Here is a 19,384-nt window from a genome sequence, read left to right as displayed (position 1 = left end):
GGCAGACCAAACTTAAAACTTGATTTATGCCCATTCTTGATTAGTTCATATTATTTTCTTTCCCCTTTACTTTCTCTGTGAATGACATTATCACGACTGTAATCATGTTCTATAAGTAGGGATTACTTAACCATTTATTTAAATAGTCAGAATACTCTGTTTTGATTGTTATTATTATATCTACCTGCCGTAACTCATCTGAAACAGTTTTGCTTGCCGAAAGCCTACTCCTGGCAGACAAGACATAAGTTTGTGCACAAAACAGCCCAAGTTGAGTCCCAATTGGACCGGCCCCAACTCTCTTACTCAGAAACATTCGGGCCCATTACAGCAGGAGGCAGCCCAGCCCAACGCACAATACGCACAAAAGGCCCCTACAAACATGAATGCAAACTTTGTTAAGGTGAAAGCCTAAATGAAGAGAGTCTCAAAGAATGTGTCATTTGGCATAACCTCACTCTCTCACATATATACATTCACACCAACCAACTTACATTCCTAAGTTGTATCTAAACATGACAACTTAATTTTTTATAAAGAAATTGTTGAAAGAAACAATACCATTGTCCTACTTTTAAGTTTTAATCTAGGAAGCACAAACATGGCAAAATGGGCTATGTGTCTATGTGGGACATACGACATGCCTCAAACACGACTCCCTACAAGTCTAGCCAAAAAATAATAAATTTTTTTGGGGAATTATTTTACTAAGTTTTAACTTTAATTCTTTGTTTAATACTTTTAAATGTTAAAAATTATAAGATTGGTTATTAATAAATGATGGGCCTGTTAGCATTTAATAGATTAGACTTTAATTTGAAATTAATTGTATTCTAAACATCATTTAATAAGTATGGATTCACTTTATTATCCATTATTGCTCTTAAATTGATATTTATTTACTAATATATGAAAAATAAATGCTTAACAATATACAAAAAATCTAAATAAAAATATATTTAATAATTAATTAATATATGTATCCCCACCGCGTCATATCCTAATTTTTCAAAAATCACCATATCACCATTTCATATACGTACCTGTGTCCAAGTTTGTGCTTCCTAGGTTTTAATTTATCATTTTATGCTCTATAATTGCAATACAACATGGTTTGATTTTTCCATTTTCAATTTTGATTACTTTGTAATGAAAAAAAAAGGGCGTGACAAACATTGATAGGTGGAGTACAAAAATGAACACTTGGAACGGTTAATTTTTATTCCAAAATTTATGCATGATTTTCCTTATGTCTTCTCTCATTAAACCCACCAACCTCCCTTTTTCTTGACAAATCAATAGTATCAGTATCTCCACTCTCCAAAGCTCTGGAGTTTATAAATTTTGCTCTAGTGAGATAGTGTATGGGTGTCCACTTCTTTTTGTGCTTATATTTGTTGCTCTAATGAGTGATATATTCTAAAACAACGGAGTTTGGACACTGTCCATCACATTCAAATGTGACTGGCACTTGTACTAGTAGAGATACATTTCAAGAAGATGATGAACAGGCTCTCGGATGGGCTGCACTTGAAAAGCTTCCAACGTATGACCGGGCACGTAAAGGTCTTCTGCATGGTGTTACTCGAGACTTTAAAGAAATCGATCTTAAGATGCTTCGGATTCAAGAAAAAAGGGCGCTGTTGGACAGGGTGTTCAGTAATGTTGATCAAAATGAAGAGTACTTAAAGAAGCTCAAGGCGAGAATTGACGGGTGGGAAAACCTTTTTTCATTGAGAAAATTATGGTTACAAAAAATGTCATATTAGTTTTCTATAACATTGTTATCTTTTTCATGTTTGTTTTACAATATCATGTTTTGCCTTTTCTTATACTTATCAACCAAATGAAGCATATATTTTTGTGGCTCGCATTGACAAGTGTTCCATTTGATTGGTAATCACCAAAAATTAGAGTTTCTCTCAATCTACCAACAATAGAAATTTGATTCGAGAATCTGACTGTTGAAGCAGAAGGTTATGTGGGCAGCAGAGCTTTACCCTCGGTCTTCAACTACTTTTTAAATATTACAGAGGTATCTGACATTAAACGGGAAGAAATATGAACTGGTAATTTTTCCTTTGCACTTGAGACTATATTTTTATCATGACTTCTCCTCTGTCTTAAAGGGTATAGTAGATTACCTCCATCTTGTTCGAAGTGGAAAGGCAAAGTTCTCAACTCTTAGCAATGTTAGTGGAATTATCAAACCTGGCAGGTAAGATGAAGGTTATATTTGAGTCACTAAGGCTCTATTTGATTTGGCGATAATATTTCCTAAAAAATGAGTCATTTTTTAAAAATTATTTTCTATAAAATTATCTCATTTTCTTATGTTTAGTAAACAACCTTAAATGCGTTACAAAAATATATTTTTTAACTTCCCTTATTTAGCTTGATGTGAGAGTTGTTTTCCAAAAAAGTTAATGGAAAACAATCTTTAAAATAAGTTATTCTTTTTATGTCAATCAAAGATAGTTTTCTTTTGATTCATTTTTTCTAATACTACTAAATACAAAAAAACTATCTTTACACAAGGTTTTCATAGTAACAAACAAAGTGTCACACTTATCCATTCCTTTGTTCATTTTTTGTGTATAACATTATAGGTTTTGGGCTTCATAGATTCATAATAGCCTTTTTTAACTTCTTGAAGTGCATTTCAGATTGGCTCTGCTTTTAGGACCACCAGGCTCAGGGAAATCTACCCTACTAAAAGCTTTGTCTAGACAACTTGACTCAAAACTAAAAGTAAAGAAGTTATACTCAAGCTCTTAGTTTTATTGCCTATGCATTAGTCTGACATGATATGAGTAAATGACTAAACATTCCTGCAGGATTTTTTTTTATAACATTCAAACTCTTTTAATTGTGATTTCTTTTGGAATATTAGTTTTCAGGGAAAGTGACATATAATGGCCATGAGATGCACGAGTTTGTACCCCAGAGGACTTCGGTTTATATCAGCCAGTATGATTTTCATATTCCTTTGTTAACAGTTTGAGAAACCTTAACCTTCTCTGCAAAATGTTTTGTTGGTACTGGCTCTGGTAAGTTACAACACTAGAGATTATAATGTAATAAGCTTTACATGAACTTTTGCCTTTCTTTTTTAATTTTTAATTCTGGTTCTATTGACTGCTTTAGAGATGCTTGTGGAGCTTTTGAGAAGAGAGAAGGAACTAAATATAAAGCCAGATCCCTTTATTGATGCATTGATGAAGGCAAGAAGCTAGAGATTTTTACAACTTGTCACAATGAGTTATGCATGTGTTCATGCCAAAGGGGTTTTTATTTTCATAATACATGTTGTACTTTTTAATACAGTTGTCAGTTTTGAAAGAACACAAGGAAGACATAGTCACAGACTACGTTCTTAAGGTTTATTCCAGGACACAATCTATGCTTATGAGACCCAGTAAATAGGCCTAAGGGAGTAATCCAATTTTTAAATAAAGTTGAATTAATTTATGTCTTAATCTTTGTATTTACACACAGATTTTAGGACTGGACGTGTGTGCTGATACAATTGTAGGGAATGAAATGATAAGGGGTATATCAAGAGGACAAAAGAAACGTGTTCCTATAGGTAGATTGACATATATATGAGGAAAACCCAGCTTAGCAATTGTGAAATCTTTGATTTCAGAATATCTAATCTAAATTTTGAATCATTTTTTTTCTTTCTTTGATAGAAACGTTTTTTACTAACTTGGATTAACGCAGGGGAGATGCTGGTTGGTCCTTCGAATGCATTTTTTATGGACGATATATCTAACGGTCTTGACAGTTCAACCACGGCAGTCAATTCACATCTTCAACAAGTCTGCTCTTATCTGTCTTCTGCAGCCTCCACCAGAAACTTATGAGCTCTTTGATGACATTATTCTTCTTTCAGAGGGACAAATTGTATACCAGGGACCCCGTGAATGTGTTCTAGAGTTTTTTGAATCCATGGGATTCAGATGTCCTGAGAGAAAAGCCATTGCCAAATACCAATAGGAAGTAAGTTTTCAAACTGATCCTTATCCCTTTCGAATGTGAAAAAATTACAATTGTATCGAATCCATTCATTGTAACAGTTTTCCAAGTCTCAAACTTGTCACTTGGATTGCAATCTTTTGTACACATTGTAGGTGACATCAAGGAAGGATCAGAGACTGTATTTGGTAAATGAAGAATAGCCTTACCACTATATTTTTGTCAATAAATTTGCAGAGGCCTTCAAATCATTTCATGTAGGAAGATCCATCCAACGTGAGCTTGCGACCCCATTCAATAGGTCGAAGAGCCATCCTGCAGCTCTGACAAGATCCAAATATGGTGCCAACATGAAAGAATTGATGAAAGCTTGTTTCTCAAGAGAAGTTATTTTGATGAAGAGGACCGTATCTATGTACGTTTTCAGAGCAATTCAAGTGACTAATATTCCTGTTTAATGCCCTTCAACGGTAACTTAGACTTCAGACACAATGACTTTTAATCTTCATTTTCAGCTCAAAATTATTGCAATCATCGTGGAAACTGTCTTTGCACAAGCCAAGAAGCATCATGATACACTAGAAGATGGAATAGTCTATCTCGGTGCTCTTTATTTTGGGCTAGCTTCAATAATGTTTGCTGCACAATTCGAACTTCCTCAAACCATTGATAAACTTCCTGTGTTCTATAAGCAAAGTGACCTCCTCTTCTATCCTTCATGGGCATTTTCATTGCCAGTAGCTATTCTTGGAATTCCTTAGTCTTTAATCGACGTTGTCTTATGGGTTGCCCCGACTTATTTTCTAATAGGATTTGATCCTAGTGGCATTAGGTCAGTACAAAAAAAAAAAAAAAAAAAACCAATTACCCTCACTAAACACCAATTTTCCTTTCCTGGATTATGTATAATAACCCTTCTACATTTCTTTTGCTTCAGGTGGCTTAGACATTTTCTCCTTCTTGCAGCGCATGCACAGATGTCATATGCACTTTTCAGATGCGTGGGTGCACCTTCTAGGGACCATATTATTGCAAACACAGCAGGAAGCCTTGCAATCATATGCCTTCTAGTCAGGGACGAACGCAGGATTTTAAGCCGGGGGGCTAGAGATAAGCAAAATTTTTTTTTTTCAAATACGCATCCATATAGTATTAATAAATGATCAACCAAGACAAATACCCAAAAATCATTGTTTCTTAGTATATTAAGATACAATCTACTAACAAAAACAAAAGATGCGAAACACTATTGTTTCTTTATACAATCATCTATGAAAAGGGAACTCGACGCTCTTTCAAATCTTCAAAATCATCTACTATTGAATCCAAACTAAATGTCGAAGCTATATCCTTTTCAATGTATAACATCAAAGAGTCATTCAAAAAGTCATCTTCCATTTTGTTTTGAAGTTCAGTTTTGACAAGTTTCATAGCTGAAAATGCTCGCTCTGTAGTAGCAGTAGAAACTGGAAGAGTAAGCACAAGTATCACCATTCTATAAACAAGTTTGTAGTGTTCTGAATTTCCAGTTCTCACTAACCATTGAGACAACTCAGATAAACTTTTCAATTTTTTTAACTCTGGATCTTGGACTACATTATGCTCAAAATGATAAAGCTCCTTCTCCAACACTTGTTTGTCATAATCTGTGAAATCTTGTGGATAGAAATTCTTTACCAACAAACAAAGATCACTAATTCTGAAAGATTTTAATGCCTCTCGAGGTTCTAAAGCTGAGCTAAGCCTAAGCAACTCCATTGCATCTTCATTAAACCGATAATTTAGTTCCTGTAGTTGAGAATCTATTGTAGCATAAAAAATATTTACTCAATAATGATGCTCATTTGTAACGTTATCTGGTTGATTACGAGCTCGACCTCGCCTCGCAACATAACGAGCATTCATATCCAGGACATCAATGTGATGCTTCTCACAAAATGATATCACAGTGGTGAGTAAGCCATCCCATCCATCATCTCTAAATTTTTGGATAAGTGCTTTAGTAGATGAAACTAAATGCATAGCATTTAAAATGTCTTGAGATTGGCTTTGCAAAGCTTGACAAAGTTTATCAGTGATCTCCATAGTTTCCTTCTCAAGATGCAAGATGAAAACAAATTCAAATGAAGTTAAACCTTCATAAGCTGACTCTCCTTCTGCCCGATTTTCTCCATCAATTGCACCATCAATTATATTTTGTAAAACTTCAACAGTTGAACTAAACATCCTTAATAAGCTAGAAACCGATCTAAAATGTGAACTCCAACGTGTTTCTCCAGGTCGTTGTAAAGTGCCAATTTGATTAAGTCCACTTCCAGTCTCAAGCTCTTCAAGATCAATCAAACGTGTTATTTCATTAGCATTGGCAACTTTCAATTGCTCATTGTGCTTGCATGAAGCACTAACAATTTTGATCAGAAAAAGCAATGTAAGAAAAAAATGACTAATGGGAACAACTTGTTTTGATGCTTTTACTAATGCCAATTGTAAGCGATGTGCAAAACAATGGATATAGTAAGCATATGGACAATCATTCAAAATCAAAGCTTGTAATCCATTCCACATACCTCGCATGTTGCTTGCTCCATCATATCCTTGCCCTCGAATGTTTTGTATATCTAAGCAATATTGAGATAACAAAGAATATATCCCCTTCTTTAGAGTCAAAGCTGCAGTGTCAACAACATGAATAAGCCCAAAAAAGCGTTCTTTCACAAAGCCTTCTGCGTCAACATATCTAAACACCACAGCCATTTGCTCTTTCATGGACTCATCACGAGCTTCATCAACCATTATGCAAAACTTTGCATCACCAATTTCTTCCCGAATGGCCTTCTTCACTTTGGCTGAGAAAACATGTAGAATTTCCTTTTGAATCCTAGGTGATGTGTAGGTTGCATTTTTTGGAGCTTTTTCTATTATTTCAGCAACCTTCTCATTCCAAAAAGTCACAATACCCAATGATTCATGAAAGTTCCCACGATTTAATGAACTAAAACTTTCATCTCGACCTCTAAAAGCTATAGCTTGAAAGGCAAGATATCGCACAATAAAAATTGTGGCCTTCAATTGCAACCGATTATTTGCAATTTGTTCAGTAGTGAAATGATCAACTACTCTTTGCAAATGCTGCGATTGGTTCATCAAATCCTTACACATTTGCTCAGCAACTCTATGAGCTGAGTTAGGATCTTTTCCTATATGAACTTGAAAAGAACAATCTTTGCCCCCAACCTTTTTCCAATTTCTAAATCCACCAACAATAAATGTATTTTGTCCCACAACCACATTTGGATTATGAAAGACAAAGCAGGGTAGACAATAAGCTACATCTGTTGTAGGAGAATATTCAAGCCATTTTGAATTATTTCTATATCAAGAAGCTTGAAAACTACGATTTTGCTTTCCACTTTTTTTGAATGTCTCTAGAGGAGGTTGGTGCGGACCTTTTTTAATGTAAGCCCGTCGAATTTCATCACGTTGATTAACATGATATTCCCATATTTGTTTGCATGTTCCGGGATCATAATCCAAAGAATCAAGGTCAATTCTTTGAAATTGTGTTTGAGAGATTGGAACATTCGCATTTTCCGGAATTGGAACATCCGCATTTTCCGGAATTGGAATAGCAACATTAGTTGTTGGCAATTCCATGTTGACTTCAGAAGAATTTGAAGTTGAACCCTTTCTTTTGAAAAAATCAAGCATTGTAGTTGATTTTTTCATGATCTACAAATAAAATAAAAATTATATAAGAATTACCGTTATTTTTTTAAATTTGTGTGATAATTTCTTATATTATATGATTTATTTTTTTTTTCTTTTTGTCTTTTGTCTGTCTTTAATATCTTTGTGTTTAAACTGCCTTTATTTATGTCTCTGTGTTGTCTCTTCCTTTATTTATATCTTTTATGTTTTCTGTATCTTTGTATTGTCTCTTGTCTTCATCTTCCTAATTCTGACCCACTAACCCAAATATCCAATGAATCCCACTACAGACAGTCAAGCACTACTAACAAAAACTTTTCTTAACTTTACTTTTTTGTTTTTTTGTTTTTTTGTTTTCTCCCCTGTCGCTTGTCTTTGCCCAACAGCAACTCCACACCACTTTTCCCTATTCCCTATTATTATGTCCAACTAATGTCCAACACTCCAACTACCGGTCAACAAAGCATCTGACTCTATCTATCATTCTATTTCTTTTATCTATATAATGCAAGGCAGCAAGAGCCACAGCCCACAAACACAGTCACAAAGCCAAAAACCCAAAAAAAAAAAAAAAAAACACACACACACAGTTCGGTTCAGCGGCTTCAATCACAGCACAACACAAGCACCAAATCAGTTATCAGTAAAAACTAAAAACACAAACAAGAAACACTCAAACACCACAAGCAGTAGCACAGCTGCACAGTTTCTTTGATTCTCAGAATCTCAGATCACAGATTCACAAGGTTTTGAAATTTGAAGGAAAAGATAAGAGTTAAAGAGTAAATACCTGTGATTCTGTGAACTGTGATTCTATGAAGGCTCAAAGCTGGGCTGGGTAGATCGGGAAACGGCAACCGGCGGCAGCAGCAGCAAGTTGATCTCGTCTCGCGTGGCGGCGTGGCCCGCGTGGGTCTCGCTCTAGCCGGCGTGGGTCTCGCTCGAAGCAGTTGGGTTCGCACTCAGGGACTCTCTCGCTCTCGTCTCGCTCCGTCATGGCATCACGGCGACACCACTGCCTCTCTGTCTCTCTCCGTCTCGCACTCTCGCTCGTAGCTCTCGCCTCTCGGTCTCTCACTTTCCTTTCTTCTTTTTTTTTCTTTTTTTTCCTTTGGTTTTTGCTTTCTCCGTTTGGTTTTGGACTGCTGAGGCTGAGATTTTTTCTCTTTTTTTTTTTTTTTTTTTTTTTTTTTTTTTTTGTGGATTGACATGGGTTATGGCCTTATGGGCTCTGCTCTGCTCTGAGCTGGCCGGATTATGGGCTAGGGGAAGGGGGGCCGGAGCAAAAATTTCAGGGGGCCCAAGCCCCTATTTTTTTATTTTGGAAAAATTTTACTTGCTAAAAAAATTTTTTTTTGGGCCCAGGGGGGGCTCGGGCCCCCTTTGCCTTGTACCTGGGTCCGTCCCTGCTTCTAGTGTTCGGTGGATTCAATATATCACGAAGTATTAACACTTTAATATGTCATACTGACATTTTCTTAAATGAACTTTAAAGTATTCGCTTTAGCTTATGCAAAATTTTCTATCTATTTTAACATAAAAATCTACTTTTTTCTATTTTACATATTTATTTATTTTATACTACATTTTATTAAAATATTAATTTTCTTGATTTTTTTAATTCTTTCTCTTTCTTCATACACAACAACCATCATCCACTCTCTTCCTTTGTTCTTGAGATACATTAAAAAAGAATAAACAAGTAAATGCAAAGTGAATAATGTCAATGTAAATTTACACAGTTATTGTAACAAAATTGTAAATTTACACAATTATACACGAACTGATGTGGGTCATTTTTAGATAAAACTGTGTAACTTCTACTAATTTTTCTATTATACATGAACTAATGTGAATGCTTTTAGCATGATTGTATAGAAAGATGGTATAATGTTGTTCTCTCTTCTTCTTTTTTTTTTCTTTTTTAGATGACGCACAAAATTGGTTGATTTGGGGTTTCTAGTTATCTCCCTCGATGTACACACAAAATGCACTTTCAGCAAATGAATTTCTCAGAAGGTCTTGGAAAAATGTAAGAATTCCTTCTTTTCTTGTATTTAAGTTAATGTTTTTTCTAGGACAATTCTAGCGTGATTTGTCTAAAATTTGATTGTGAAACCCAAATGTAGGTTCGTAATGGAACAAAAGAAGCTCTTGGAATATCAATCTTGAAAGCAAGAGGGCTGTTTACCAGTCCGCAATGGCCTTGGATTGGTCTTTTTGCATTGATTGGTTACATATTCTTATTGAATGGAATTTACACTTTAGCTCTTTTTTGGTGAAAAGGAAAGATTTATAAACTAAACAACTGAAGCAGGAGCAACACTCCTCTCATACAATAACCCCGCATCATCTAAACTCAACAAAAGAGCAACATCTGCTGGGGGAGAATCAAAAACAAGAAAATTACAAGGGAGCAGCACACCCCTCCTAGCTAGTGCATCCGCACATTTGTTAGCTTCTCTATAACAATGTTGGATTTTAACTCTTGGAATTCTAGCCATACCTTCTCTGCAATCAGCAACAAGATTGTTATTTCCATTTGGGTTGTGGTTCGTAATCCTTAGAAGATTAACTACTAGCATCGCATCCAATTCAATTATCACCGCGGGAAGATTCAGCTCTAAACATAATTGAATTCCATCTCGCAACGCCCACAATTCAGCAGCAACGCTAGTCGTGTTTCCAATAGCTCTCACATACCCTTTGATCCACTTACCCTCTACATTCCTAATGATGCCTCCTCCACCCGCACGCCCCGAGTTGCCCATTGAAGAACCATCCGAATTGACCTGTTGCATCGGGGGAGATGTCCAACGCACCTGAACAGTAGTTTTCACTCTAACATTCTTCCCATTCACACCCAAGAAAGCAAACTCGACTGCCTTAGTGATCACTTCATAGCTGTTCAGTTTTGGGGGATTGTTGCCTCTGAAGACAACCTTATTCCTATGCAACCAAATACTCCAAAAACCAAAAGGAAACATAACATCCGAGGAAATTCCTAAATGAGAGCAAGCATTAGAATTACAATTGGAACGCAGCCAGTTCACCAAGGATGAGCCATAAAAGGAATTTAAAACAGAAGGAGGAAGAAGAGAATCCTAAACCTTACGGGCCAAAGGGCAATCTCTCAACATATGGATGATTGATTCAGCTTCATTATTGCAAAGAGGACAAAGATTAGAGATGTTCATACCTCTGGAAGCAAGTGTTTCTCTAACAGGGATACTTAGGTGACAACATTGCCAAAGAAAACACTTGATTTTTGGAAGTGTAGAAGTCTTCCAAACCCAACTACCAGTGTCAAGATTAAAAGTATGGCTACCATCTTCAGTGCAAGCAAGCTTATATGCATCTTTTAAGACAAATTCTCCACTTGGAGACAAAAACCAAGACATGCGGTCTGAGTTAACAGTCATGAGGGGCATAGGATTTGCTTTAATATCCTGCAGTAGAATCGAAGGAAAGTCGAAGGAGATACACCCCAAGTCCCATCAGCCCTGATTAAAGACATCTTTGAGTTGAAGGTTTTCTTCCTCTCTATTAAAAGGCCCAACAATAAGCTCTCGCAGAGTCCCTTGATTAAGCCACTTATCATTCCAAAAGGATAAATTGCTCTCACAACCAGCAATCCACTTGGTGCCTTTGTTAAAAACAAATTCCCTTTCCTTAATAGCTTTCCACACAGAAGAGCAGCCTTTAATTCTTCCCACACTAGTCCGGTTCCCAAAAAACCTCCTACGATTAATGTATTTCTGAGTCAACACCCGAGCCCATAAGGAATCTTTTTCACGGTGCATACGCTAGTTCAATCTAGCAAGCATGGCAATATTCTTTTCCTTGGCTGCCAGTAATCCAAGACCCCCATCTTTTTTGGGCTTCGTAACCTTCTTCCAGCTCACCATATGGATTTTCTTATTATTTTCAGTAGACCCCCATAAAAAATCTCGATTAAGCTTGTCTACACACTTGATAACTTTTAGGGGAAGGATAGAACACTGCATGGTATAACTAGGGATGGCCGCGGTGACAGATTGCGTGAGTACAAGCCTTCCTGCAAATGAAAGCAAATGGGAATTGCAACCAACGAGACGGCTTTGGATCCGTTCAATGAAAAAACCAAAATCATGAGGGTTCGAGGTATGCTTGATAGGAAATCCTAAATACTTCCCTAGAGTCAGTGTAGACCGATACCCAAGTGTGCTGCATAATTCCTCACGAGCATCTCTAAAGACATTCGAGGAAAAGAAAACACGAGACTTTTCATCACTCAACACCCTATTATTTCCACTTTTTTATATTGCTATCCCATTTTAACCGTTTTGACTCTTCACAGAATATGGAAAGGTTCAAGGGGTTTCTCAGTCAAAAAATACTTCAGAGGAGAAGCACACTAACAGAATAAGTGAGACTGAGGTGTCCGAGGCACAAGAAAGTGGAACAAGCTCCAACAGAATTAGAGGTAAGGCCATTAACCTTTAGCGGGCTTTGTTTGTCAAATGTTGTCATTGTCACTTTCCAAGGATGTGACAATGTTACCTATACCTAATTTTGGTTATCCCTTAGAAATGCTGAGCAATATATAAACAAAATACTTTCCAAGTTTTGGGGACATAGGTCTCATGATATCATGCATGCATCAAGAATAATACATGACCATAAAATTTTTACATTCCTATGAATTTGACAGATATGCATATAACAAACCAAATGTAGAAATGTTATAATACCAATATTATGATTCCAAGATACAAAAATTTCAAGAATACAACATGTGAGAAAATATATGACTCAGTGAATCAAATGGCCCCTTGGAGTTGAGATTGTCCAAATGATGCTTATAAAATGTGATCACTAAGACTATGTATGAAATAACAAAAGCCAATGCAGTTGACAGACATGAAGGGCGCGGAATGCCTCTCCCATTCACATCTATTTCTCTGACCTTTGAGGATATCAGATATTCAGTTACAATGCCAAAGGTAATTATGCTTTACTGCTTTATGATTCATGTGAGTCATACATTGATTGCAAAAACTAAAAAGTTTCTACTATGAACTCTGTACGGCACCGAGCTCCCAAAGCCCATACAGGCCTTGGGCCCAGACCCATCTAGGCCCCGGGCCCAAGCCCATACCAGCCTTGGGCGCAGGCCCAGCAGATAGTTCCCGTTACCTTATGCCCTTCTTAAAACTGCCTTAGGGCCAAAAACAAGTTTTGGTTATTAAGCTCCCGGGGTTGACCGGTTAAACATTTCTCGGTAGAGCGCATGAGTCAATACCCGGGAAGGTCATGATATGCACGGGAACGTGAGTCGCCGAACATAATCGGTGAAAATGGAGCCAAGTTCCAAGATCATAAATGCTGCACCGCCCTCTCACCTAAAACAGCCACTTTAACCAGATAATACTGGACCTTCAATAGCACTAACGATGAACATAATCATGGTCTCCCCACTAACCTTGGCTATAAATAGAGGAAAGTTGGGAGAAGAAGGGGTTCAGAAAAATTGAGAGAAAAGGAGTGAAAGAGAGAGCTTTTCAGCTGAGTGTTGCTTTGAGTCTCTCTGCCGAGAACGACCCATTGTAGGAAATCCTTAAACCCACTACAAATAAATTGTGAGCCCAAGGGATCTAAGGCCCAGAGTTCTTGAACTTGGTTCTTACAAACTCCATAGGCAATTGAAGTTCAAGGTGTTTCACAAAATCGATTGGAACTTTTGAAGGGAGTTAGTGGAGCTTTTAGGTCAGGAGTCCTTACTGCTTTAATGGGGATTAGTGGAGCTGGTAAAACTACACTTTTAGATGTGCTGACCGGAAGGAAAAACTCTGGATTTGTAGAGGGAAACATTACCATTTCAGGCTACCCAAAGAAGCAAGAAACTTTTGCTCGAGTTTCTAGATACTGTGAACAAAATGACATTCATTCTCCCCTTGCCACTATTTATGAGTCCCTCCTATACTCAACATGGCCTCGTTTGCCACCAGCGGCTCATGCAAAGACTAGAGAGGTTGTGGAAATAATCTATAGTTTATGTTACCTTCTTTTGTATCGTGACTATTTCCTTTTAAAACTTATTTTCAGGTTTATGTGAAGGAAGTCATGGAGCTAGTTGAGCTAACAACATTAAGAGATGCATTGATTGGATTTCCAACTGTAACCGGACTCCATAGGCAATTGAAGTTCAAGGTGTTTCACAAAATCGATTGGAACTTCTGAAGGGAGTTAGTGGAGCTTTTAGGCCAGGAGTCCTTACTGCTTTAATGGGGATTAGTGGAGCTGGTAAAACTACACTTTTAGATGTGCTGGCCGAAAGGAAAAACTCTGGATTTGTAGAGGGAAACATTACCATTTCAGGCTACCCAAAGAAGCAAGAAACTTTTGCTCGAGTTTCTGGATACTATGAACAAAATAACATTCATTCTCCCCTTGCCACTATTTATGAGTCCCTCCTATACTCAACATGGTTTCGTCTGCCACCAGCGGATCATGCAAAGACTAGAGAGGTTGTGGAAATAATCTATAGTTTATGTTACCTTCTTTTGTATCGTGACTATTTCCTTTTAAAACTTATTTTCAGGTTTATGTGGAGGAAGTCATGGAGCTAGTTGAGCTAACAACATTAAGAGATGCATTGATTGGATTTCCAAATGTAACCGGACTCTCTACTGAGCAACGCAAAAGATTGACCATTGCTGTTGAGCTTGTGGCAAACCCCTCTATAATATTCATGGATGAGCCCACCACAGGTCTAGATGCAAGAGCAGCCGCCATTGTAATGAGAACTGTGAGAAATACAGTGGACACTGGAAGAACCGTGGTGTGCACTATTCACCAGCCAAGCAATGACATATTTGAATCATTTGATGAGGTAAGAAAACATTAATGTATAACGATACTCTAAACCATTTCTTCTTTCACTTTGGAAATCTTAATGCCTTCGATTCCAAAAAATAGCTCATTCTATTGATCAAATATGTCGGTCCCCTGGGGCCAGGTTCTTGCCATTTGATCAATTACTTTCAGGTAAACCTTAACTAAACTGGAATCTTTTTTTTTCTTCTTTCTCTTTTCTTCTTTCTCTGGATTATCCATATACATTGATTTTTCTTTTCCAATTTTTTGTTTTCAAAGGATATACCTGAAATTGATAGAATTGAAGTTGGTTATAACCCGGCAACATGGGCCTTGGAATAGACAACAAGGGAAAAAGAAGAGGCATTAGGTGTCAAATTTGCAGATGTATACAAAGCATCAGATCTTTTTAGGTTAGTAAACTAAGAACCACTCTTTACTGTGTTACCCCAAAAAAACAAAAACAAAACATATTGACCTCTAGTTGTTGAAAATTAATCCCTCTTATGCAGGAGAAACAAAGCTTTAATAAGGGAGTTAAGTACACCTCCTCCTGATTCATAAGAACTTCACTTTCCTTCGAAGTAATCGCACTCCTTTTTTACTCAATGCACTGTATGTTTGTGGAAACAGCACAAATTGTACTGGAGAAACACACCATACAATGTTGTGAGACTTTTGTTTGGAATTTCACAATCCATTTTGTGTGGAATTATATTCTGGGGTCTTGGCACCAAAAGGTACATGTATCCGGAAAAATCTAGGAACAAGGTGCTCCTTTTAAGGAAGTTCATAAAAAACTTATTTAAGATGTTTGAATTTATAGGACAACAGAGCAGGACGTTTTCAGTGGGTTAGGTGCACTGTATACTACACTTTTGTTCTTGGGATTTAATTCTGCTAGTGTAGTCCAACCAGTTATAGTTGCTGAACGAACAATTTGTTGAAGTGGGCTCGTTTGGCTTGAATTGCTACAAGCCCAAGTTGACCGAATTCAACTAGGAATATAATTCCTAGTACAGCTGACTTTGACATATATATATATATATATATTAGGTTTGAGATCAAGGGTAGCCCTGAGAGATAATTCCTAATAACCTAGCAGCCGCATAAGAAGAAAAAATAGTGTTTTCTTGTCTTATGGGTGAGAGAGAAATATTATAGCCGTAAGTTGTACTCTGTATTTTTTTTCCCTGATAATAGTGAAATCCCTGCAACTCCGTGGACGTAGGCCAATTGCCGAACCATGTAAATATTGTCTTATGCGTGTGATTGTTTTCTTTGGCGTGCGTTTTCTCTATTTGTTTTGTTTCTCACATGTTGGGATTTTTGTTAAATTCCTTACAACTGGTATTAGAGCCTAGGGTTAGGTTTGAGTGGGAGCAATGGCAAAGGAAGCAAGAAAGGCGTCTAGAATAGAAAACTTCGATGGCATAGACTTTGGATTTTGGAGGATGCAAATCGAGGATTACCTTTATGGGAGGAAGTTGCATCTGCCGCTTCTAGGGGAAAAACCTGAGGTTATGAAGGCTGAGGAATGAGCACTTCTTGACAGACAAGTTTTAGGAGTTATTAGGTTAACTCTATCTAGGTCTGTTGCACACAATGTTGTAAAGGAGAAGACCACAACAGATCTAATGAAGGCTTTGTCCGGTATGTATGAAAAGCTGTCTGCAAATAACAAGGTGCATCTGATGAAGAAATTGTTCAATTTGAAGATGGCAGAGAATGCATCAGTTGCACAACATCTGAACGAATTTAGCACTATCATAAATCAATTGTCGTCTGTAGAAATTGATTTTGATGAGATTTGTGCTCTGATCGTTTTGGCTTCTTTGCCAAACAGTTGGGAGGCAATGAGAATGGCAGTAAGCAACTCTACTGGAAAGGAGATTAATAATCTGAAGAAACAATTGTCCAAATAGTTTGCAATGAAGGATTTGGGAGCTGCAAAGCAAATCCTTGGTATGAGAATCATTAGAGACAAGGCTAATGGTACATTGAAGCTTTCACAGTCAGAGTATGTAAAGAAAGTTCTCAGCAGGTTCAACATGAATGAAGCTAAACCAATAAGCACACCCTTGGGTAGTCATTTCAAACTAAGCAAAGAACAGTCACCGAAGACAAAAGAAGAAATGGACCATATGAGCAAGGTGCCCTATGCCTCAGCTATTGGCAACTTGATGTATGCTATGGTGTGTACAAGGTCAGACATTGCACATGCAGTGGGAGTTGTGAGCAGATTCATGAGTAGGCCTGGAAAGCAGCATTGGGAGGTAGTCAAGTGGATTCTAAGATATCTGAAAGGTTCATCAGATACATGTCTTTGCTTCACAGGTGCAAGTTTGAAACTGCAGGGTTATGTAGATGCTGATTTTGCTGGTGATATTGATAGTAGAAAGAGTACTACTGGGTTTGTTTTTACTTTGGGTGGTACAGCTATATCATGAGTTTCAAATCTACAGAAGATTGTTACTTTGTCTACTACAGAAGCTGAGTATGTTGCAACAACTAAAGCTGGAAAGGAGATGATTTAGCTACATGGTTTCTTAGATGAATTGGATAAGAAGCAGAAGATGGGCATTCTACATAGTGACAGCCAGAGTGCAATCTTTCTTGCCAAAAATTCGGCTTTTCATTCAAAGTTGAAGCATATACAGACAAAATACCACTTTATCCATTACCTTGTTGAAGATAAGCTGGTAATGCTTGAGAAGATTTGTGGATCTAAGAACTCGACAGACATGTTGACTAAAGGTGTCACTATTGAGAAGTTGAAGCTGTGCGCAGCTTCAATTGGTCTTCTAACTTGAGGACAGGAGGATGAGTTGCAGGGATGAGGGATTGTGTTATGGAGGATTGTGGTTGATGTTTGCAACTTGTGAGCCCTTAAGGGCTAAGGTGGAGGTGATGGAGGAGTTTGCTAGTGTAGCTTGATCAATTCAAGCAAAGGTGGAGATTTGTTGAAGTGGGCTCGTGTGGCTTGAATTGCTACAAGCCCAAGTTGACCGAATTCAACTAGGAATATAATTCCTAGTACAGCCGACTTTGACATATATATATATATATATATATAAATATATATATTAGGTTTGAGATCAAGGGTAGCCGTGAGAGATAATTCCTAATAACCTAGCAGTCGCATAAGAAAAAAGAATAATGTTTTCTTGTCTTGTGGGTGAGAGAGAAATATTATAGCCGCAAGTTGTACTCTATATTTTTTTCCCTGATAATAGTGAAATTTCTGCAACTCTGTGGACGTAGGCAAATTGCCGAACCACGTAAATATTGTCTTGTGCGTATGATTGTTTTCTTTAGCATGTGTTTTCTCTATTTGTTTTGTTTCTCACAGGTTGGAATTTTGGTTAAATTCCCTACACAATTTATTATAAAGAGAGAGCTGCAGGAATGTACTTTGCTTTGCCTTATGCAATGGCACAGGTATTCACCATTCAAACTTTGAATTATTTTTTTTCCCAGTTGTTGGACTATGCCAATAGCCAAACAAGAGTTTAAATAAAATGACAATGATACTATAGCCTTGTTTCCAATGAAAGTAATATCTGGTATCTCCTGTTTGCCTAAATTTTCTGGACCTAAGTGGTCATATTTTGTGGCCACCAAAGTTTATAAAGTTTGCTTCTATGACTTATCTAGCCTAGGAGGTCATTACTGGTTTCTTCCTTGCCTCAACTTTCATTTTTCAAGTGGCTATAGAGATCCCATACACTTTTGCTATGGTCTTTATGAACTCTCTTATAGTTTATCCAATGATTGGATATGAGTGGACATCCACAAAGTTCTTCCACTACCTTCTCTCCCAGTTCTTCACAGTTCTCTCCTTGATATACTATGGAATGATGATCATAGGAATAAGTCCTAATCTTCAAGTTTCTTTTGTAATTTCTGGTGCCCTTTACACGACATGGAATCTCTTCACAGGCTTTGTCATTCCCCAGAAGGTAGTTTTCTTCTAATCCTTGTTGTAATTCTTTTAGCTTCCTATGAATAGAAGGGATGTGATTTGTGACATTAAAGAAATTAACTAAATTGCAGAGAATTTCCATATGGTGGAGATGGTTTGCTTGGATATCCCCCATATCATGGGGTTTCAATGGGTTGGCTACTTCACTATATGGAGACGTCAAAAATAAGCTGGACTCAGGCGAGACAGTTGCTGAGTTTATTAAGGATTATTTCGGGTTCAGACATGACCTTTTGTGGGTGGTATGTCTTGCACTAATAGGCAGTTGTGTGTTCTTTGGCTCTCTATTTGTTACTTCTTTGAAGATCTTAAACTTTCAGAAAAGATAGGGAGGGAAAAGGTTTTCCAACATGAATTTAAGTGATACCATTTTGCTTGTTGAGTGTTGTCTAGGCCCTAATGTAGCAACCATGTAAATGAATTTAGAAATTAAAATGTGACAGTTTTTTTTTTTTAATTCCAAATATATAATGTGGTTTTTTTTGGGGGGAGGGGGGGGGGGTTGGGATTTGCGCTTGAACGTTTCTGTTGAAAACACTATAAGGTGTTAGTTAAGTTACAACTTACAAGGCTTTTGGCATGTAATGGTTTTTCAATGAAAATTTTCTTTTTATTCTTTTTTCAGTAAATTGGTAGTGGATTTGGACATGAAATTCATTTGCTATGAAAGAAAAAATTTATTAAACCAAAACAGGAGTAAATAAGTAGCATTTCAAAAGGATTGAAGGAGTACAAACAGAACCAAAATAGCCATACAAGGAATTACATAGTGACCATCAAGCTAGAACATGAGAGGCCTAATTTGTGCCTTTGGGAATCCACCTAAAACTAAAAGACAACACTTGCACTTCT

General features: G+C 37.1%; 1 pseudogene; it reads left to right on the top strand.

Annotated features, from left to right (window-relative positions):
- The first annotated feature begins 382 nt into the window (after positions 1-382).
- Positions 383-18,908, top strand: LOC126704157 (ABC transporter G family member 38-like; annotated as a pseudogene).
- Positions 18,909-19,384: the final 476 nt, after the last annotated feature.

This window comes from Quercus robur, chromosome 2, assembly GCF_932294415.1.
Source record: "Quercus robur chromosome 2, dhQueRobu3.1, whole genome shotgun sequence".
In the NCBI taxonomy this organism is placed as follows: domain Eukaryota; kingdom Viridiplantae; phylum Streptophyta; class Magnoliopsida; order Fagales; family Fagaceae; genus Quercus; species Quercus robur.
The sequence above is the reverse complement of the archived record's forward strand: the minus strand, read 5'-3'. Positions and strand labels throughout refer to the sequence as shown.